This window comes from Ascaphus truei, unplaced genomic scaffold (genome assembly GCF_040206685.1).
Source record: "Ascaphus truei isolate aAscTru1 unplaced genomic scaffold, aAscTru1.hap1 HAP1_SCAFFOLD_605, whole genome shotgun sequence".
Classification (NCBI taxonomy): Eukaryota; Metazoa; Chordata; class Amphibia; order Anura; family Ascaphidae; genus Ascaphus; species Ascaphus truei.
This window is the reverse complement of record NW_027456938.1, coordinates 214048-234018: the sequence shown is the minus strand read 5'-3', so window position 1 is coordinate 234018 and position 19971 is coordinate 214048. Positions and strand designations below refer to the sequence as shown.

The window sequence follows — 19971 nt, the reverse complement described above, 5'->3', positions numbered from 1 at the left end:
GACGACGGATGCAAAAGCCAAAGACTTTCTATGGAGTAAAGAAAAGCAGCCGCACACACTGCTGGGGGGCCCGCATGGCCAGCAAACAGCCAAAAAGGCACATGCTTCCAGTTCTTTTTCCGGCACCAGGCTTCGTCTGCTTATTTGCATAGGAACCGCCCACTTTTTCTCTGCTAGCCGACTCGTCCGGGCTGCCATGAAACTCAGGCAGCAAGCATGCAAGCAGCCAGTGGCTGGGCTTTTCAGTTCAGGTCATTTCAGCCAGCCAGCCATTGTGACAAGAAGCCAGCAAGTCAAGGCATTTGCTGCTTGCTGCTTGCTGCTTGCTGCTGCAGTGTTTGCTATGCAGGCTATTTGGATACAGCTTCAACAGGAGTTTCTTAGGCATCTGCTCGTTCGGACTGAATTAGGCTAGGCAGCAGGCGGCACTCCTGCTCCATGCGAGGAGGAGCTGAAAAGAAAAGAAAGTAAGAAGCCACGCAAAAGAGCAAACAAGACACAGCAAAAAGAAGGAGGCTTTATTTTGTCGTCATTTCATCTTCTTCTTTCTTTGCAAAAGAAAGAGCCAAAAATGCATGTTTGTTTTTTTTCTGTCAGACAGTCATTTGTTTCTATTTTTGATACAAGCCAAATATCCCCAAAGGGAAGTGCACCGGTCCTGGAGGTACTGCAATACCAGGTCAATGCGTGGAGTGGACAGAGCAAGCTCTTCTTCCATCTCCCTGTTCTAAAAATCCATTTAATATATGGTCCCCAGATAGGGGACGTATCAGATATTAAACTGATAAGAACAGATACTACACTTGATCTTAGCCAAAAGGCCGAGAAGCGATAACCAGAAATGGGCCCCCGCCTGAGCGCCGCCCGACGGCCAGGGGCGCTACGCTTTAGGGAGAAGGGCAGAGGGAGCCGCTGGCTGCCCGCTCGCCTCCTCCCCCAGCAGGCCTGCCTCCAGTCCCTCCGCTCCTCCCGACACAGCCCCGGGGAGTCTATGCAGCAGCGGCGGCGACGACGACGACGGATGCAAAAGCCAAAGACTTTCTATGGAGTAAAGAAAAGCAGCCGCACACACTGCTGGGGGGCCCGCATGGCCAGCAAACAGCCAAAAAGGCACATGCTTCCAGTTCTTTTTCCGGCACCAGGCTTCGTCTGCTTATTTGCATAGGAACCGCCCACTTTTTCTCTGCTAGCCGACTCGTCCGGGCTGCCATGAAACTCAGGCAGCAAGCATGCAAGCAGCCAGTGGCTGGGCTTTTCAGTTCAGGTCATTTCAGCCAGCCAGCCATTGTGACAAGAAGCCAGCAAGTCAAGGCATTTGCTGCTTGCTGCTTGCTGCTTGCTGCTGCAGTGTTTGCTATGCAGGCTATTTGGATACAGCTTCAACAGGAGTTTCTTAGGCATCTGCTCGTTCGGACTGAATTAGGCTAGGCAGCAGGCGGCACTCCTGCTCCATGCGAGGAGGAGCTGAAAAGAAAAGAAAGTAAGAAGCCACGCAAAAGAGCAAACAAGACACAGCAAAAAGAAGGAGGCTTTATTTTGTCGTCATTTCATCTTCTTCTTTCTTTGCAAAAGAAAGAGCCAAAAATGCATGTTTGTTTTTTTTCTGTCAGACAGTCATTTGTTTCTATTTTTTGATACAAGCCAAATATCCCCAAAGGAAGTGCACCGGTCCTGGAGGTACTGCAATACCAGGTCAATGCGTGGAGTGGACAGAGCAAGCTCTTCTTCCATCTCCCTGTTCTAAAAATCCATTTAATATATGGTCCCCAGATAGGGGACGTATCAGATATTAAACTGATAAGAACAGATACTACACTTGATCTTAGCCAAAAGGCCGAGAAGCGATAACCAGAAATGGGCCCCCGCCTGAGCGCCGCCCGACGGCCAGGGGCGCTACGCTTTAGGGAGAAGGCAGAGGGAGCCGCTGGCTGCCCGCTCGCCTCCTCCCCCAGCAGGCCTGCCTCCAGTCCCTCCGCTCCTCCCGACACAGCCCCGGGGAGTCTATGCAGCAGCGGCGGCGACGACGACGACGGATGCAAAAGCCAAAGACTTTCTATGGAGTAAAGAAAAGCAGCCGCACACACTGCTGGGGGGCCCGCATGGCCAGCAAACAGCCAAAAAGGCACATGCTTCCAGTTCTTTTTCCGGCACCAGGCTTCGTCTGCTTATTTGCATAGGAACCGCCCACTTTTTCTCTGCTAGCCGACTCGTCCGGGCTGCCATGAAACTCAGGCAGCAAGCATGCAAGCAGCCAGTGGCTGGGCTTTTCAGTTCAGGTCATTTCAGCCAGCCAGCCATTGTGACAAGAAGCCAGCAAGTCAAGGCATTTGCTGCTTGCTGCTTGCTGCTTGCTGCTGCAGTGTTTGCTATGCAGGCTATTTGGATACAGCTTCAACAGGAGTTTCTTAGGCATCTGCTCGTTCGGACTGAATTAGGCTAGGCAGCAGGCGGCACTCCTGCTCCATGCGAGGAGGAGCTGAAAAGAAAAGAAAGTAAGAAGCCACGCAAAAGAGCAAACAAGACACAGCAAAAAGAAGGAGGCTTTATTTTGTCGTCATTTCATCTTCTTCTTTCTTTGCAAAAGAAAGAGCCAAAAATGCATGTTTGTTTTTTTTCTGTCAGACAGTCATTTGTTTCTATTTTTTGATACAAGCCAAATATCCCCAAAGGGAAGTGCACCGGTCCTGGAGGTACTGCAATACCAGGTCAATGCGTGGAGTGGACAGAGCAAGCTCTTCTTCCATCTCCCTGTTCTAAAAATCCATTTAATATATGGTCCCCAGATAGGGGACGTATCAGATATTAAACTGATAAGAACAGATACTACACTTGATCTTAGCCAAAAGGCCGAGAAGCGATAACCAGAAATGGGCCCCCGCCTGAGCGCCGCCCGACGGCCAGGGGCGCTACGCTTTAGGGAGAAGGGCAGAGGGAGCCGCTGGCTGCCCGCTCGCCTCCTCCCCCAGCAGGCCTGCCTCCAGTCCCTCCGCTCCTCCCGACACAGCCCCGGGGAGTCTATGCAGCAGCGGCGGCGACGACGACGACGGATGCAAAAGCCAAAGACTTTCTATGGAGTAAAGAAAAGCAGCCGCACACACTGCTGGGGGGCCCGCATGGCCAGCAAACAGCCAAAAAGGCACATGCTTCCAGTTCTTTTTCCGGCACCAGGCTTCGTCTGCTTATTTGCATAGGAACCGCCCACTTTTTCTCTGCTAGCCGACTCGTCCGGGCTGCCATGAAACTCAGGCAGCAAGCATGCAAGCAGCCAGTGGCTGGGCTTTTCAGTTCAGGTCATTTCAGCCAGCCAGCCATTGTGACAAGAAGCCAGCAAGTCAAGGCATTTGCTGCTTGCTGCTTGCTGCTTGCTGCTGCAGTGTTTGCTATGCAGGCTATTTGGATACAGCTTCAACAGGAGTTTCTTAGGCATCTGCTCGTTCGGACTGAATTAGGCTAGGCAGCAGGCGGCACTCCTGCTCCATGCGAGGAGGAGCTGAAAAGAAAAGAAAGTAAGAAGCCACGCAAAAGAGCAAACAAGACACAGCAAAAAGAAGGAGGCTTTATTTTGTCGTCATTTCATCTTCTTCTTTCTTTGCAAAAGAAAGAGCCAAAAATGCATGTTTGTTTTTTTTCTGTCAGACAGTCATTTGTTTCTATTTTTTGATACAAGCCAAATATCCCCAAAGGGAAGTGCACCGGTCCTGGAGGTACTGCAATACCAGGTCAATGCGTGGAGTGGACAGAGCAAGCTCTTCTTCCATCTCCCTGTTCTAAAAATCCATTTAATATATGGTCCCCAGATAGGGGACGTATCAGATATTAAACTGATAAGAACAGATACTACACTTGATCTTAGCCAAAAGGCCGAGAAGCGATAACCAGAAATGGGCCCCCGCCTGAGCGCCGCCCGACGGCCAGGGGCGCTACGCTTTAGGGAGAAGGGCAGAGGGAGCCGCTGGCTGCCCGCTCGCCTCCTCCCCCAGCAGGCCTGCCTCCAGTCCCTCCGCTCCTCCCGACACAGCCCCGGGGAGTCTATGCAGCAGCGGCGGCGACGACGACGACGGATGCAAAAGCCAAAGACTTTCTATGGAGTAAAGAAAAGCAGCCGCACACACTGCTGGGGGGCCCGCATGGCCAGCAAACAGCCAAAAAGGCACATGCTTCCAGTTCTTTTTCCGGCACCAGGCTTCGTCTGCTTATTTGCATAGGAACCGCCCACTTTTTCTCTGCTAGCCGACTCGTCCGGGCTGCCATGAAACTCAGGCAGCAAGCATGCAAGCAGCCAGTGGCTGGGCTTTTCAGTTCAGGTCATTTCAGCCAGCCAGCCATTGTGACAAGAAGCCAGCAAGTCAAGGCATTTGCTGCTTGCTGCTTGCTGCTTGCTGCTGCAGTGTTTGCTATGCAGGCTATTTGGATACAGCTTCAACAGGAGTTTCTTAGGCATCTGCTCGTTCGGACTGAATTAGGCTAGGCAGCAGGCGGCACTCCTGCTCCATGCGAGGAGGAGCTGAAAAGAAAAGAAAGTAAGAAGCCACGCAAAAGAGCAAACAAGACACAGCAAAAAGAAGGAGGCTTTATTTTGTCGTCATTTCATCTTCTTCTTTCTTTGCAAAAGAAAGAGCCAAAAATGCATGTTTGTTTTTTTTCTGTCAGACAGTCATTTGTTTCTATTTTTTGATACAAGCCAAATATCCCCAAAGGGAAGTGCACCGGTCCTGGAGGTACTGCAATACCAGGTCAATGCGTGGAGTGGACAGAGCAAGCTCTTCTTCCATCTCCCTGTTCTAAAAATCCATTTAATATATGGTCCCCAGATAGGGGACGTATCAGATATTAAACTGATAAGAACAGATACTACACTTGATCTTAGCCAAAAGGCCGAGAAGCGATAACCAGAAATGGGCCCCCGCCTGAGCGCCGCCCGACGGCCAGGGGCGCTACGCTTTAGGGAGAAGGGCAGAGGGAGCCGCTGGCTGCCCGCTCGCCTCCTCCCCCAGCAGGCCTGCCTCCAGTCCCTCCGCTCCTCCCGACACAGCCCCGGGGAGTCTATGCAGCAGCGGCGGCGACGACGACGACGGATGCAAAAGCCAAAGACTTTCTATGGAGTAAAGAAAAGCAGCCGCACACACTGCTGGGGGGCCCGCATGGCCAGCAAACAGCCAAAAAGGCACATGCTTCCAGTTCTTTTTCCGGCACCAGGCTTCGTCTGCTTATTTGCATAGGAACCGCCCACTTTTTCTCTGCTAGCCGACTCGTCCGGGCTGCCATGAAACTCAGGCAGCAAGCATGCAAGCAGCCAGTGGCTGGGCTTTTCAGTTCAGGTCATTTCAGCCAGCCAGCCATTGTGACAAGAAGCCAGCAAGTCAAGGCATTTGCTGCTTGCTGCTTGCTGCTTGCTGCTGCAGTGTTTGCTATGCAGGCTATTTGGATACAGCTTCAACAGGAGTTTCTTAGGCATCTGCTCGTTCGGACTGAATTAGGCTAGGCAGCAGGCGGCACTCCTGCTCCATGCGAGGAGGAGCTGAAAAGAAAAGAAAGTAAGAAGCCACGCAAAAGAGCAAACAAGACACAGCAAAAAGAAGGAGGCTTTATTTTGTCGTCATTTCATCTTCTTCTTTCTTTGCAAAAGAAAGAGCCAAAAATGCATGTTTGTTTTTTTTCTGTCAGACAGTCATTTGTTTCTATTTTTTGATACAAGCCAAATATCCCCAAAGGGAAGTGCACCGGTCCTGGAGGTACTGCAATACCAGGTCAATGCGTGGAGTGGACAGAGCAAGCTCTTCTTCCATCTCCCTGTTCTAAAAATCCATTTAATATATGGTCCCCAGATAGGGGACGTATCAGATATTAAACTGATAAGAACAGATACTACACTTGATCTTAGCCAAAAGGCCGAGAAGCGATAACCAGAAATGGGCCCCCGCCTGAGCGCCGCCCGACGGCCAGGGGCGCTACGCTTTAGGGAGAAGGGCAGAGGGAGCCGCTGGCTGCCCGCTCGCCTCCTCCCCCAGCAGGCCTGCCTCCAGTCCCTCCGCTCCTCCCGACACAGCCCCGGGGAGTCTATGCAGCAGCGGCGGCGACGACGACGACGGATGCAAAAGCCAAAGACTTTCTATGGAGTAAAGAAAAGCAGCCGCACACACTGCTGGGGGGCCCGCATGGCCAGCAAACAGCCAAAAAGGCACATGCTTCCAGTTCTTTTTCCGGCACCAGGCTTCGTCTGCTTATTTGCATAGGAACCGCCCACTTTTTCTCTGCTAGCCGACTCGTCCGGGCTGCCATGAAACTCAGGCAGCAAGCATGCAAGCAGCCAGTGGCTGGGCTTTTCAGTTCAGGTCATTTCAGCCAGCCAGCCATTGTGACAAGAAGCCAGCAAGTCAAGGCATTTGCTGCTTGCTGCTTGCTGCTTGCTGCTGCAGTGTTTGCTATGCAGGCTATTTGGATACAGCTTCAACAGGAGTTTCTTAGGCATCTGCTCGTTCGGACTGAATTAGGCTAGGCAGCAGGCGGCACTCCTGCTCCATGCGAGGAGGAGCTGAAAAGAAAAGAAAGTAAGAAGCCACGCAAAAGAGCAAACAAGACACAGCAAAAAGAAGGAGGCTTTATTTTGTCGTCATTTCATCTTCTTCTTTCTTTGCAAAAGAAAGAGCCAAAAATGCATGTTTGTTTTTTTTCTGTCAGACAGTCATTTGTTTCTATTTTTTGATACAAGCCAAATATCCCCAAAGGGAAGTGCACCGGTCCTGGAGGTACTGCAATACCAGGTCAATGCGTGGAGTGGACAGAGCAAGCTCTTCTTCCATCTCCCTGTTCTAAAAATCCATTTAATATATGGTCCCCAGATAGGGGACGTATCAGATATTAAACTGATAAGAACAGATACTACACTTGATCTTAGCCAAAAGGCCGAGAAGCGATAACCAGAAATGGGCCCCCGCCTGAGCGCCGCCCGACGGCCAGGGGCGCTACGCTTTAGGGAGAAGGGCAGAGGGAGCCGCTGGCTGCCCGCTCGCCTCCTCCCCCAGCAGGCCTGCCTCCAGTCCCTCCGCTCCTCCCGACACAGCCCCGGGGAGTCTATGCAGCAGCGGCGGCGACGACGACGACGGATGCAAAAGCCAAAGACTTTCTATGGAGTAAAGAAAAGCAGCCGCACACACTGCTGGGGGGCCCGCATGGCCAGCAAACAGCCAAAAAGGCACATGCTTCCAGTTCTTTTTCCGGCACCAGGCTTCGTCTGCTTATTTGCATAGGAACCGCCCACTTTTTCTCTGCTAGCCGACTCGTCCGGGCTGCCATGAAACTCAGGCAGCAAGCATGCAAGCAGCCAGTGGCTGGGCTTTTCAGTTCAGGTCATTTCAGCCAGCCAGCCATTGTGACAAGAAGCCAGCAAGTCAAGGCATTTGCTGCTTGCTGCTTGCTGCTTGCTGCTGCAGTGTTTGCTATGCAGGCTATTTGGATACAGCTTCAACAGGAGTTTCTTAGGCATCTGCTCGTTCGGACTGAATTAGGCTAGGCAGCAGGCGGCACTCCTGCTCCATGCGAGGAGGAGCTGAAAAGAAAAGAAAGTAAGAAGCCACGCAAAAGAGCAAACAAGACACAGCAAAAAGAAGGAGGCTTTATTTTGTCGTCATTTCATCTTCTTCTTTCTTTGCAAAAGAAAGAGCCAAAAATGCATGTTTGTTTTTTTTCTGTCAGACAGTCATTTGTTTCTATTTTTTGATACAAGCCAAATATCCCCAAAGGGAAGTGCACCGGTCCTGGAGGTACTGCAATACCAGGTCAATGCGTGGAGTGGACAGAGCAAGCTCTTCTTCCATCTCCCTGTTCTAAAAATCCATTTAATATATGGTCCCCAGATAGGGGACGTATCAGATATTAAACTGATAAGAACAGATACTACACTTGATCTTAGCCAAAAGGCCGAGAAGCGATAACCAGAAATGGGCCCCCGCCTGAGCGCCGCCCGACGGCCAGGGGCGCTACGCTTTAGGGAGAAGGGCAGAGGGAGCCGCTGGCTGCCCGCTCGCCTCCTCCCCCAGCAGGCCTGCCTCCAGTCCCTCCGCTCCTCCCGACACAGCCCCGGGGAGTCTATGCAGCAGCGGCGGCGACGACGACGACGGATGCAAAAGCCAAAGACTTTCTATGGAGTAAAGAAAAGCAGCCGCACACACTGCTGGGGGGCCCGCATGGCCAGCAAACAGCCAAAAAGGCACATGCTTCCAGTTCTTTTTCCGGCACCAGGCTTCGTCTGCTTATTTGCATAGGAACCGCCCACTTTTTCTCTGCTAGCCGACTCGTCCGGGCTGCCATGAAACTCAGGCAGCAAGCATGCAAGCAGCCAGTGGCTGGGCTTTTCAGTTCAGGTCATTTCAGCCAGCCAGCCATTGTGACAAGAAGCCAGCAAGTCAAGGCATTTGCTGCTTGCTGCTTGCTGCTTGCTGCTGCAGTGTTTGCTATGCAGGCTATTTGGATACAGCTTCAACAGGAGTTTCTTAGGCATCTGCTCGTTCGGACTGAATTAGGCTAGGCAGCAGGCGGCACTCCTGCTCCATGCGAGGAGGAGCTGAAAAGAAAAGAAAGTAAGAAGCCACGCAAAAGAGCAAACAAGACACAGCAAAAAGAAGGAGGCTTTATTTTGTCGTCATTTCATCTTCTTCTTTCTTTGCAAAAGAAAGAGCCAAAAATGCATGTTTGTTTTTTTTCTGTCAGACAGTCATTTGTTTCTATTTTTTGATACAAGCCAAATATCCCCAAAGGGAAGTGCACCGGTCCTGGAGGTACTGCAATACCAGGTCAATGCGTGGAGTGGACAGAGCAAGCTCTTCTTCCATCTCCCTGTTCTAAAAATCCATTTAATATATGGTCCCCAGATAGGGGACGTATCAGATATTAAACTGATAAGAACAGATACTACACTTGATCTTAGCCAAAAGGCCGAGAAGCGATAACCAGAAATGGGCCCCCGCCTGAGCGCCGCCCGACGGCCAGGGGCGCTACGCTTTAGGGAGAAGGGCAGAGGGAGCCGCTGGCTGCCCGCTCGCCTCCTCCCCCAGCAGGCCTGCCTCCAGTCCCTCCGCTCCTCCCGACACAGCCCCGGGGAGTCTATGCAGCAGCGGCGGCGACGACGACGACGGATGCAAAAGCCAAAGACTTTCTATGGAGTAAAGAAAAGCAGCCGCACACACTGCTGGGGGGCCCGCATGGCCAGCAAACAGCCAAAAAGGCACATGCTTCCAGTTCTTTTTCCGGCACCAGGCTTCGTCTGCTTATTTGCATAGGAACCGCCCACTTTTTCTCTGCTAGCCGACTCGTCCGGGCTGCCATGAAACTCAGGCAGCAAGCATGCAAGCAGCCAGTGGCTGGGCTTTTCAGTTCAGGTCATTTCAGCCAGCCAGCCATTGTGACAAGAAGCCAGCAAGTCAAGGCATTTGCTGCTTGCTGCTTGCTGCTTGCTGCTGCAGTGTTTGCTATGCAGGCTATTTGGATACAGCTTCAACAGGAGTTTCTTAGGCATCTGCTCGTTCGGACTGAATTAGGCTAGGCAGCAGGCGGCACTCCTGCTCCATGCGAGGAGGAGCTGAAAAGAAAAGAAAGTAAGAAGCCACGCAAAAGAGCAAACAAGACACAGCAAAAAGAAGGAGGCTTTATTTTGTCGTCATTTCATCTTCTTCTTTCTTTGCAAAAGAAAGAGCCAAAAATGCATGTTTGTTTTTTTTCTGTCAGACAGTCATTTGTTTCTATTTTTTGATACAAGCCAAATATCCCCAAAGGGAAGTGCACCGGTCCTGGAGGTACTGCAATACCAGGTCAATGCGTGGAGTGGACAGAGCAAGCTCTTCTTCCATCTCCCTGTTCTAAAAATCCATTTAATATATGGTCCCCAGATAGGGGACGTATCAGATATTAAACTGATAAGAACAGATACTACACTTGATCTTAGCCAAAAGGCCGAGAAGCGATAACCAGAAATGGGCCCCCGCCTGAGCGCCGCCCGACGGCCAGGGGCGCTACGCTTTAGGGAGAAGGGCAGAGGGAGCCGCTGGCTGCCCGCTCGCCTCCTCCCCCAGCAGGCCTGCCTCCAGTCCCTCCGCTCCTCCCGACACAGCCCCGGGGAGTCTATGCAGCAGCGGCGGCGACGACGACGACGGATGCAAAAGCCAAAGACTTTCTATGGAGTAAAGAAAAGCAGCCGCACACACTGCTGGGGGGCCCGCATGGCCAGCAAACAGCCAAAAAGGCACATGCTTCCAGTTCTTTTTCCGGCACCAGGCTTCGTCTGCTTATTTGCATAGGAACCGCCCACTTTTTCTCTGCTAGCCGACTCGTCCGGGCTGCCATGAAACTCAGGCAGCAAGCATGCAAGCAGCCAGTGGCTGGGCTTTTCAGTTCAGGTCATTTCAGCCAGCCAGCCATTGTGACAAGAAGCCAGCAAGTCAAGGCATTTGCTGCTTGCTGCTTGCTGCTTGCTGCTGCAGTGTTTGCTATGCAGGCTATTTGGATACAGCTTCAACAGGAGTTTCTTAGGCATCTGCTCGTTCGGACTGAATTAGGCTAGGCAGCAGGCGGCACTCCTGCTCCATGCGAGGAGGAGCTGAAAAGAAAAGAAAGTAAGAAGCCACGCAAAAGAGCAAACAAGACACAGCAAAAAGAAGGAGGCTTTATTTTGTCGTCATTTCATCTTCTTCTTTCTTTGCAAAAGAAAGAGCCAAAAATGCATGTTTGTTTTTTTTCTGTCAGACAGTCATTTGTTTCTATTTTTTGATACAAGCCAAATATCCCCAAAGGGAAGTGCACCGGTCCTGGAGGTACTGCAATACCAGGTCAATGCGTGGAGTGGACAGAGCAAGCTCTTCTTCCATCTCCCTGTTCTAAAAATCCATTTAATATATGGTCCCCAGATAGGGGACGTATCAGATATTAAACTGATAAGAACAGATACTACACTTGATCTTAGCCAAAAGGCCGAGAAGCGATAACCAGAAATGGGCCCCCGCCTGAGCGCCGCCCGACGGCCAGGGGCGCTACGCTTTAGGGAGAAGGGCAGAGGGAGCCGCTGGCTGCCCGCTCGCCTCCTCCCCCAGCAGGCCTGCCTCCAGTCCCTCCGCTCCTCCCGACACAGCCCCGGGGAGTCTATGCAGCAGCGGCGGCGACGACGACGACGGATGCAAAAGCCAAAGACTTTCTATGGAGTAAAGAAAAGCAGCCGCACACACTGCTGGGGGGCCCGCATGGCCAGCAAACAGCCAAAAAGGCACATGCTTCCAGTTCTTTTTCCGGCACCAGGCTTCGTCTGCTTATTTGCATAGGAACCGCCCACTTTTTCTCTGCTAGCCGACTCGTCCGGGCTGCCATGAAACTCAGGCAGCAAGCATGCAAGCAGCCAGTGGCTGGGCTTTTCAGTTCAGGTCATTTCAGCCAGCCAGCCATTGTGACAAGAAGCCAGCAAGTCAAGGCATTTGCTGCTTGCTGCTTGCTGCTTGCTGCTGCAGTGTTTGCTATGCAGGCTATTTGGATACAGCTTCAACAGGAGTTTCTTAGGCATCTGCTCGTTCGGACTGAATTAGGCTAGGCAGCAGGCGGCACTCCTGCTCCATGCGAGGAGGAGCTGAAAAGAAAAGAAAGTAAGAAGCCACGCAAAAGAGCAAACAAGACACAGCAAAAAGAAGGAGGCTTTATTTTGTCGTCATTTCATCTTCTTCTTTCTTTGCAAAAGAAAGAGCCAAAAATGCATGTTTGTTTTTTTTCTGTCAGACAGTCATTTGTTTCTATTTTTTGATACAAGCCAAATATCCCCAAAGGGAAGTGCACCGGTCCTGGAGGTACTGCAATACCAGGTCAATGCGTGGAGTGGACAGAGCAAGCTCTTCTTCCATCTCCCTGTTCTAAAAATCCATTTAATATATGGTCCCCAGATAGGGGACGTATCAGATATTAAACTGATAAGAACAGATACTACACTTGATCTTAGCCAAAAGGCCGAGAAGCGATAACCAGAAATGGGCCCCCGCCTGAGCGCCGCCCGACGGCCAGGGGCGCTACGCTTTAGGGAGAAGGGCAGAGGGAGCCGCTGGCTGCCCGCTCGCCTCCTCCCCCAGCAGGCCTGCCTCCAGTCCCTCCGCTCCTCCCGACACAGCCCCGGGGAGTCTATGCAGCAGCGGCGGCGACGACGACGACGGATGCAAAAGCCAAAGACTTTCTATGGAGTAAAGAAAAGCAGCCGCACACACTGCTGGGGGGCCCGCATGGCCAGCAAACAGCCAAAAAGGCACATGCTTCCAGTTCTTTTTCCGGCACCAGGCTTCGTCTGCTTATTTGCATAGGAACCGCCCACTTTTTCTCTGCTAGCCGACTCGTCCGGGCTGCCATGAAACTCAGGCAGCAAGCATGCAAGCAGCCAGTGGCTGGGCTTTTCAGTTCAGGTCATTTCAGCCAGCCAGCCATTGTGACAAGAAGCCAGCAAGTCAAGGCATTTGCTGCTTGCTGCTTGCTGCTTGCTGCTGCAGTGTTTGCTATGCAGGCTATTTGGATACAGCTTCAACAGGAGTTTCTTAGGCATCTGCTCGTTCGGACTGAATTAGGCTAGGCAGCAGGCGGCACTCCTGCTCCATGCGAGGAGGAGCTGAAAAGAAAAGAAAGTAAGAAGCCACGCAAAAGAGCAAACAAGACACAGCAAAAAGAAGGAGGCTTTATTTTGTCGTCATTTCATCTTCTTCTTTCTTTGCAAAAGAAAGAGCCAAAAATGCATGTTTGTTTTTTTTCTGTCAGACAGTCATTTGTTTCTATTTTTTGATACAAGCCAAATATCCCCAAAGGGAAGTGCACCGGTCCTGGAGGTACTGCAATACCAGGTCAATGCGTGGAGTGGACAGAGCAAGCTCTTCTTCCATCTCCCTGTTCTAAAAATCCATTTAATATATGGTCCCCAGATAGGGGACGTATCAGATATTAAACTGATAAGAACAGATACTACACTTGATCTTAGCCAAAAGGCCGAGAAGCGATAACCAGAAATGGGCCCCCGCCTGAGCGCCGCCCGACGGCCAGGGGCGCTACGCTTTAGGGAGAAGGGCAGAGGGAGCCGCTGGCTGCCCGCTCGCCTCCTCCCCCAGCAGGCCTGCCTCCAGTCCCTCCGCTCCTCCCGACACAGCCCCGGGGAGTCTATGCAGCAGCGGCGGCGACGACGACGACGGATGCAAAAGCCAAAGACTTTCTATGGAGTAAAGAAAAGCAGCCGCACACACTGCTGGGGGGCCCGCATGGCCAGCAAACAGCCAAAAAGGCACATGCTTCCAGTTCTTTTTCCGGCACCAGGCTTCGTCTGCTTATTTGCATAGGAACCGCCCACTTTTTCTCTGCTAGCCGACTCGTCCGGGCTGCCATGAAACTCAGGCAGCAAGCATGCAAGCAGCCAGTGGCTGGGCTTTTCAGTTCAGGTCATTTCAGCCAGCCAGCCATTGTGACAAGAAGCCAGCAAGTCAAGGCATTTGCTGCTTGCTGCTTGCTGCTTGCTGCTGCAGTGTTTGCTATGCAGGCTATTTGGATACAGCTTCAACAGGAGTTTCTTAGGCATCTGCTCGTTCGGACTGAATTAGGCTAGGCAGCAGGCGGCACTCCTGCTCCATGCGAGGAGGAGCTGAAAAGAAAAGAAAGTAAGAAGCCACGCAAAAGAGCAAACAAGACACAGCAAAAAGAAGGAGGCTTTATTTTGTCGTCATTTCATCTTCTTCTTTCTTTGCAAAAGAAAGAGCCAAAAATGCATGTTTGTTTTTTTTCTGTCAGACAGTCATTTGTTTCTATTTTTTGATACAAGCCAAATATCCCCAAAGGGAAGTGCACCGGTCCTGGAGGTACTGCAATACCAGGTCAATGCGTGGAGTGGACAGAGCAAGCTCTTCTTCCATCTCCCTGTTCTAAAAATCCATTTAATATATGGTCCCCAGATAGGGGACGTATCAGATATTAAACTGATAAGAACAGATACTACACTTGATCTTAGCCAAAAGGCCGAGAAGCGATAACCAGAAATGGGCCCCCGCCTGAGCGCCGCCCGACGGCCAGGGGCGCTACGCTTTAGGGAGAAGGGCAGAGGGAGCCGCTGGCTGCCCGCTCGCCTCCTCCCCCAGCAGGCCTGCCTCCAGTCCCTCCGCTCCTCCCGACACAGCCCCGGGGAGTCTATGCAGCAGCGGCGGCGACGACGACGACGGATGCAAAAGCCAAAGACTTTCTATGGAGTAAAGAAAAGCAGCCGCACACACTGCTGGGGGGCCCGCATGGCCAGCAAACAGCCAAAAAGGCACATGCTTCCAGTTCTTTTTCCGGCACCAGGCTTCGTCTGCTTATTTGCATAGGAACCGCCCACTTTTTCTCTGCTAGCCGACTCGTCCGGGCTGCCATGAAACTCAGGCAGCAAGCATGCAAGCAGCCAGTGGCTGGGCTTTTCAGTTCAGGTCATTTCAGCCAGCCAGCCATTGTGACAAGAAGCCAGCAAGTCAAGGCATTTGCTGCTTGCTGCTTGCTGCTTGCTGCTGCAGTGTTTGCTATGCAGGCTATTTGGATACAGCTTCAACAGGAGTTTCTTAGGCATCTGCTCGTTCGGACTGAATTAGGCTAGGCAGCAGGCGGCACTCCTGCTCCATGCGAGGAGGAGCTGAAAAGAAAAGAAAGTAAGAAGCCACGCAAAAGAGCAAACAAGACACAGCAAAAAGAAGGAGGCTTTATTTTGTCGTCATTTCATCTTCTTCTTTCTTTGCAAAAGAAAGAGCCAAAAATGCATGTTTGTTTTTTTTCTGTCAGACAGTCATTTGTTTCTATTTTTTGATACAAGCCAAATATCCCCAAAGGGAAGTGCACCGGTCCTGGAGGTACTGCAATACCAGGTCAATGCGTGGAGTGGACAGAGCAAGCTCTTCTTCCATCTCCCTGTTCTAAAAATCCATTTAATATATGGTCCCCAGATAGGGGACGTATCAGATATTAAACTGATAAGAACAGATTTTTTTTTTTTTTTTTTTTGTAGCCCGGGTGGTGAAAAAGTGATTCCACCTCAAAAACCGTGCTCGTGGTCCAGTGAGACCAGGTGCGCTCCACATGTGACAGTCTTCTCCGAAGAGTAGGCTAGTCCGGTTCCATGACGTCTTCCTCCGGAGAGTCCGACGTCCTTCTCGTTCCCTCCTAGTGCAGCTGCGCCGCAGGAGGGTCCAAGTCTTTAGGGTTTTCAGCGTACGCCTACTAACCCACCGTAGTCTTTTCCCGAAGGAGGGGTGACCACCGACCAGCACTTAGTCTTCTCGCTCTCCGAAGAAAGAAGGGTGACTATAACCCGACACCAACAAACAAAAAGAGTTCATAGTGCAAGTGCTCCTGTGCGCTGTGTGATGCAGTGCAGGAAGTGCTCTGACAGACGACACAAAAAAGTGTGCACGAGTGCACGCCCAGCCCTTTGCAAGGCCAGGCGGGTGAAAAAAATATTGGCTTGTCCCCTCAGCGGAAGGCAATAAGGGGGGCCAAAGTGCGGGAAAAATAGGGGACGGTGCAATAAAATCAGTGCAGATCAAGTGCTCGTAAGTGGTGGCCGGACGCCCAAAACGACCAACCACAGTGCAGCAAGTGATACTCCACCAGGTTTTCCACGCCTGGTGGTGCAAGATTAAAAAGCCCGGGCTACTTTGCATCCGCCCTCTCAGCCCATGACCAGACCAAGTGATGCAACTAGGGCCATCCTTCACAGGACAGACCCTACACTTGATCTTAGCCAAAAGGCCGAGAAGCGATAACCAGAAATGGGCCCCCGCCTGAGCGCCGCCCGACGGCCAGGGGCGCTACGCTTTAGGGAGAAGGGCAGAGGGAGCCGCTGGCTGCCCGCTCGCCTCCTCCCCCAGCAGGCCTGCCTCCAGTCCCTCCGCTCCTCCCGACACAGCCCCGGGGAGTCTATGCAGCAGCGGCGGCGACGACGACGACGGATGCAAAAGCCAAAGACTTTCTATGGAGTAAAGAAAAGCAGCCGCACACACTGCTGGGGGGCCCGCATGGCCAGCAAACAGCCAAAAAGGCACATGCTTCCAGTTCTTTTTCCGGCACCAGGCTTCGTCTGCTTATTTGCATAGGAACCGCCCACTTTTTCTCTGCTAGCCGACTCGTCCGGGCTGCCATGAAACTCAGGCAGCAAGCATGCAAGCAGCCAGTGGCTGGGCTTTTCAGTTCAGGTCATTTCAGCCAGCCAGCCATTGTGACAAGAAGCCAGCAAGTCAAGGCATTTGCTGCTTGCTGCTTGCTGCTTGCTGCTGCAGTGTTTGCTATGCAGGCTATTTGGATACAGCTTCAACAGGAGTTTCTTAGGCATCTGCTCGTTCGGACTGAATTAGGCTAGGCAGCAGGCGGCACTCCTGCTCCATGCGAGGAGGAGCTGAAAAGAAAAGAAAGTAAGAAGCCACGCAAAAGAGCAAACAAGACACAGCAAAAAGAAGGAGGCTTTATTTTGTCGTCATTTCATCTTCTTCTTTCTTTGCAAAAGAAAGAGCCAAAAATGCATGTTTGTTTTTTTTCTGTCAGACAGTCATTTGTTTCTATTTTTTGATACAAGCCAAATATCCCCAAAGGGAAGTGCACCGGTCCTGGAGGTACTGCAATACCAGGTCAATGCGTGGAGTGGACAGAGCAAGCTCTTCTTCCATCTCCCTGTTCTAAAAATCCATTTAATATATGGTCCCCAGATAGGGGACGTATCAGATATTAAACTGATAAGAACAGATACTACACTTGATCTTAGCCAAAAGGCCGAGAAGCGATAACCAGAAATGGGCCCCCGCCTGAGCGCCGCCCGACGGCCAGGGGCGCTACGCTTTAGGGAGAAGGGCAGAGGGAGCCGCTGGCTGCCCGCTCGCCTCCTCCCCCAGCAGGCCTGCCTCCAGTCCCTCCGCTCCTCCCGACACAGCCCCGGGGAGTCTATGCAGCAGCGGCGGCGACGACGACGACGGATGCAAAAGCCAAAGACTTTCTATGGAGTAAAGAAAAGCAGCCGCACACACTGCTGGGGGGCCCGCATGGCCAGCAAACAGCCAAAAAGGCACATGCTTCCAGTTCTTTTTCCGGCACCAGGCTTCGTCTGCTTATTTGCATAGGAACCGCCCACTTTTTCTCTGCTAGCCGACTCGTCCGGGCTGCCATGAAACTCAGGCAGCAAGCATGCAAGCAGCCAGTGGCTGGGCTTTTCAGTTCAGGTCATTTCAGCCAGCCAGCCATTGTGACAAGAAGCCAGCAAGTCAAGGCATTTGCTGCTTGCTGCTTGCTGCTTGCTGCTGCAGTGTTTGCTATGCAGGCTATTTGGATACAGCTTCAACAGGAGTTTCTTAGGCATCTGCTCGTTCGGACTGAATTAGGCTAGGCAGCAGGCGGCACTCCTGCTCCATGCGAGGAGGAGCTGAAAAGAAAAGAAAGTAAGAAGCCACGCAAAAGAGCAAACAAGACACAGCAAAAAGAAGGAGGCTTTATTTTGTCGTCATTTCATCTTCTTCTTTCTTTGCAAAAGAAAGAGCCAAAAATGCATGTTTGTTTTTTTTCTGTCAGACAGTCATTTGTTTCTATTTTTTGATACAAGCCAAATATCCCCAAAGGGAAGTGCACCGGTCCTGGAGGTACTGCAATACCAGGTCAATGCGTGGAGTGGACAGAGCAAGCTCTTCTTCCATCTCCCTGTTCTAAAAATCCATTTAATATATGGTCCCCAGATAGGGGACGTATCAGATATTAAACTGATAAGAACAGATACTACACTTGATCTTAGCCAAAAGGCCGAGAAGCGATAACCAGAAATGGGCCCCCGCCTGAGCGCCGCCCGACGGCCAGGGGCGCTACGCTTTAGGGAGAAGGGCAGAGGGAGCCGCTGGCTGCCCGCTCGCCTCCTCCCCCAGCAGGCCTGCCTCCAGTCCCTCCGCTCCTCCCGACACAGCCCCGGGGAGTCTATGCAGCAGCGGCGGCGACGACGACGACGGATGCAAAAGCCAAAGACTTTCTATGGAGTAAAGAAAAGCAGCCGCACACACTGCTGGGGGGCCCGCATGGCCAGCAAACAGCCAAAAAGGCACATGCTTCCAGTTCTTTTTCCGGCACCAGGCTTCGTCTGCTTATTTGCATAGGAACCGCCCACTTTTTCTCTGCTAGCCGACTCGTCCGGGCTGCCATGAAACTCAGGCAGCAAGCATGCAAGCAGCCAGTGGCTGGGCTTTTCAGTTCAGGTCATTTCAGCCAGCCAGCCATTGTGACAAGAAGCCAGCAAGTCAAGGCATTTGCTGCTTGCTGCTTGCTGCTTGCTGCTGCAGTGTTTGCTATGCAGGCTATTTGGATACAGCTTCAACAGGAGTTTCTTAGGCATCTGCTCGTTCGGACTGAATTAGGCTAGGCAGCAGGCGGCACTCCTGCTCCATGCGAGGAGGAGCTGAAAAGAAAAGAAAGTAAGAAGCCACGCAAAAGAGCAAACAAGACACAGCAAAAAGAAGGAGGCTTTATTTTGTCGTCATTTCATCTTCTTCTTTCTTTGCAAAAGAAAGAGCCAAAAATGCATGTTTGTTTTTTTTCTGTCAGACAGTCATTTGTTTCTATTTTTTGATACAAGCCAAATATCCCCAAAGGGAAGTGCACCGGTCCTGGAGGTACTGCAATACCAGGTCAATGCGTGGAGTGGACAGAGCAAGCTCTTCTTCCATCTCCCTGTTCTAAAAATCCATTTAATATATGGTCCCCAGATAGGGGACGTATCAGATATTAAACTGATAAGAACAGATACTACACTTGATCTTAGCCAAAAGGCCGAGAAGCGATAACCAGAAATGGGCCCCCGCCTGAGCGCCGCCCGACGGCCAGGGGCGCTACGCTTTAGGGAGAAGGGCAGAGGGAGCCGCTGGCTGCCCGCTCGCCTCCTCCCCCAGCAGGCCTGCCTCCAGTCCCTCCGCTCCTCCCGACACAGCCCCGGGGAGTCTATGCAGCAGCGGCGGCGACGACGACGACGGATGCAAAAGCCAAAGACTTTCTATGGAGTAAAGAAAAGCAGCCGCACACACTGCTGGGGGGCCCGCATGGCCAGCAAACAGCCAAAAAGGCACATGCTTCCAGTTCTTTTTCCGGCACCAGGCTTCGTCTGCTTATTTGCATAGGAACCGCCCACTTTTTCTCTGCTAGCCGACTCGTCCGGGCTGCCATGAAACTCAGGCAGCAAGCATGCAAGCAGCCAGTGGCTGGGCTTTTCAGTTCAGGTCATTTCAGCCAGCCAGCCATTGTGACAAGAAGCCAGCAAGTCAAGGCATTTGCTGCTTGCTGCTTGCTGCTTGCTGCTGCAGTGTTTGCTATGCAGGCTATTTGGATACAGCTTCAACAGGAGTTTCTTAGGCATCTGCTCGTTCGGACTGAATTAGGCTAGGCAGCAGGCGGCACTCCTGCTCCATGCGAGGAGGAGCTGAAAAGAAAAGAAAGTAAGAAGCCACGCAAAAGAGCAAACAAGACACAGCAAAAAGAAGGAGGCTTTATTTTGTCGTCATTTCATCTTCTTCTTTCTTTGCAAAAGAAAGAGCCAAAAATGCATGTTTGTTTTTTTTCTGTCAGACAGTCATTTGTTTCTATTTTTTGATACAAGCCAAATATCCCCAAAGGGAAGTGCACCGGTCCTGGAGGTACTGCAATACCAGGTCAATGCGTGGAGTGGACAGAGCAAGCTCTTCTTCCATCTCCCTGTTCTAAAAATCCATTTAATATATGGTCCCCAGATAGGGGACGTATCAGATATTAAACTGATAAGAACAGATACTACACTTGATCTTAGCCAAAAGGCCGAGAAGCGATAACCAGAAATGGGCCCCCGCCTGAGCGCCGCCCGACGGCCAGGGGCGCTACGCTTTAGGGAGAAGGGCAGAGGGAGCCGCTGGCTGCCCGCTCGCCTCCTCCCCCAGCAGGCCTGCCTCCAGTCCCTCCGCTCCTCCCGACACAGCC

General features: G+C 51.8%; 19 non-coding genes and 1 pseudogene across 19 annotated transcripts; all 20 read right to left on the bottom strand.

Moving 5' to 3' along the window:
- Positions 1 to 642: 642 nt before the first annotated feature.
- LOC142485509 (U2 spliceosomal RNA) lies at positions 643 to 833 on the bottom strand. The gene has a single exon (XR_012798552.1). It is a non-coding gene; the product is annotated as a U2 spliceosomal RNA (small nuclear RNA).
- An 822-nt stretch (positions 834 to 1655) lies between these two features.
- Positions 1656 to 1846, bottom strand: LOC142485433 (U2 spliceosomal RNA). The gene has a single exon (XR_012798476.1). It is a non-coding gene; the product is annotated as a U2 spliceosomal RNA (small nuclear RNA).
- An 822-nt stretch (positions 1847 to 2668) lies between these two features.
- Positions 2669 to 2859, bottom strand: LOC142485508 (U2 spliceosomal RNA). The gene has a single exon (XR_012798551.1). It is a non-coding gene; the product is annotated as a U2 spliceosomal RNA (small nuclear RNA).
- Positions 2860 to 3682: 823 nt separating this feature from the next.
- Positions 3683 to 3873, bottom strand: LOC142485507 (U2 spliceosomal RNA). The gene has a single exon (XR_012798550.1). It is a non-coding gene; the product is annotated as a U2 spliceosomal RNA (small nuclear RNA).
- Positions 3874 to 4696: 823 nt separating this feature from the next.
- Positions 4697 to 4887, bottom strand: LOC142485505 (U2 spliceosomal RNA). The gene has a single exon (XR_012798548.1). It is a non-coding gene; the product is annotated as a U2 spliceosomal RNA (small nuclear RNA).
- An 823-nt stretch (positions 4888 to 5710) lies between these two features.
- LOC142485504 (U2 spliceosomal RNA) lies at positions 5711 to 5901 on the bottom strand. Its single transcript, XR_012798547.1, has one exon. It is a non-coding gene; the product is annotated as a U2 spliceosomal RNA (small nuclear RNA).
- Positions 5902 to 6724: 823 nt separating this feature from the next.
- Positions 6725 to 6915, bottom strand: LOC142485503 (U2 spliceosomal RNA). The gene has a single exon (XR_012798546.1). It is a non-coding gene; the product is annotated as a U2 spliceosomal RNA (small nuclear RNA).
- Positions 6916 to 7738: 823 nt separating this feature from the next.
- On the bottom strand, positions 7739 to 7929 carry LOC142485502 (U2 spliceosomal RNA). The gene has a single exon (XR_012798545.1). It is a non-coding gene; the product is annotated as a U2 spliceosomal RNA (small nuclear RNA).
- Positions 7930 to 8752: 823 nt separating this feature from the next.
- LOC142485501 (U2 spliceosomal RNA) lies at positions 8753 to 8943 on the bottom strand. Its single transcript, XR_012798544.1, has one exon. It is a non-coding gene; the product is annotated as a U2 spliceosomal RNA (small nuclear RNA).
- An 823-nt stretch (positions 8944 to 9766) lies between these two features.
- Positions 9767 to 9957, bottom strand: LOC142485500 (U2 spliceosomal RNA). Its single transcript, XR_012798543.1, has one exon. It is a non-coding gene; the product is annotated as a U2 spliceosomal RNA (small nuclear RNA).
- An 823-nt stretch (positions 9958 to 10780) lies between these two features.
- Positions 10781 to 10971, bottom strand: LOC142485499 (U2 spliceosomal RNA). The gene has a single exon (XR_012798542.1). It is a non-coding gene; the product is annotated as a U2 spliceosomal RNA (small nuclear RNA).
- An 823-nt stretch (positions 10972 to 11794) lies between these two features.
- LOC142485498 (U2 spliceosomal RNA) lies at positions 11795 to 11985 on the bottom strand. Its single transcript, XR_012798541.1, has one exon. It is a non-coding gene; the product is annotated as a U2 spliceosomal RNA (small nuclear RNA).
- An 823-nt stretch (positions 11986 to 12808) lies between these two features.
- LOC142485497 (U2 spliceosomal RNA) lies at positions 12809 to 12999 on the bottom strand. The gene has a single exon (XR_012798540.1). It is a non-coding gene; the product is annotated as a U2 spliceosomal RNA (small nuclear RNA).
- An 823-nt stretch (positions 13000 to 13822) lies between these two features.
- LOC142485496 (U2 spliceosomal RNA) lies at positions 13823 to 14013 on the bottom strand. Its single transcript, XR_012798539.1, has one exon. It is a non-coding gene; the product is annotated as a U2 spliceosomal RNA (small nuclear RNA).
- Positions 14014 to 14836: 823 nt separating this feature from the next.
- On the bottom strand, positions 14837 to 15034 carry LOC142485510 (U2 spliceosomal RNA). The gene has a single exon (XR_012798553.1). It is a non-coding gene; the product is annotated as a U2 spliceosomal RNA (small nuclear RNA).
- A 579-nt stretch (positions 15035 to 15613) lies between these two features.
- LOC142485547 (U2 spliceosomal RNA) lies at positions 15614 to 15768 on the bottom strand (annotated as a pseudogene).
- An 823-nt stretch (positions 15769 to 16591) lies between these two features.
- On the bottom strand, positions 16592 to 16782 carry LOC142485494 (U2 spliceosomal RNA). Its single transcript, XR_012798537.1, has one exon. It is a non-coding gene; the product is annotated as a U2 spliceosomal RNA (small nuclear RNA).
- Positions 16783 to 17605: 823 nt separating this feature from the next.
- LOC142485493 (U2 spliceosomal RNA) lies at positions 17606 to 17796 on the bottom strand. Its single transcript, XR_012798536.1, has one exon. It is a non-coding gene; the product is annotated as a U2 spliceosomal RNA (small nuclear RNA).
- An 823-nt stretch (positions 17797 to 18619) lies between these two features.
- On the bottom strand, positions 18620 to 18810 carry LOC142485492 (U2 spliceosomal RNA). The gene has a single exon (XR_012798535.1). It is a non-coding gene; the product is annotated as a U2 spliceosomal RNA (small nuclear RNA).
- An 823-nt stretch (positions 18811 to 19633) lies between these two features.
- Positions 19634 to 19824, bottom strand: LOC142485491 (U2 spliceosomal RNA). The gene has a single exon (XR_012798534.1). It is a non-coding gene; the product is annotated as a U2 spliceosomal RNA (small nuclear RNA).
- Positions 19825 to 19971: the final 147 nt, after the last annotated feature.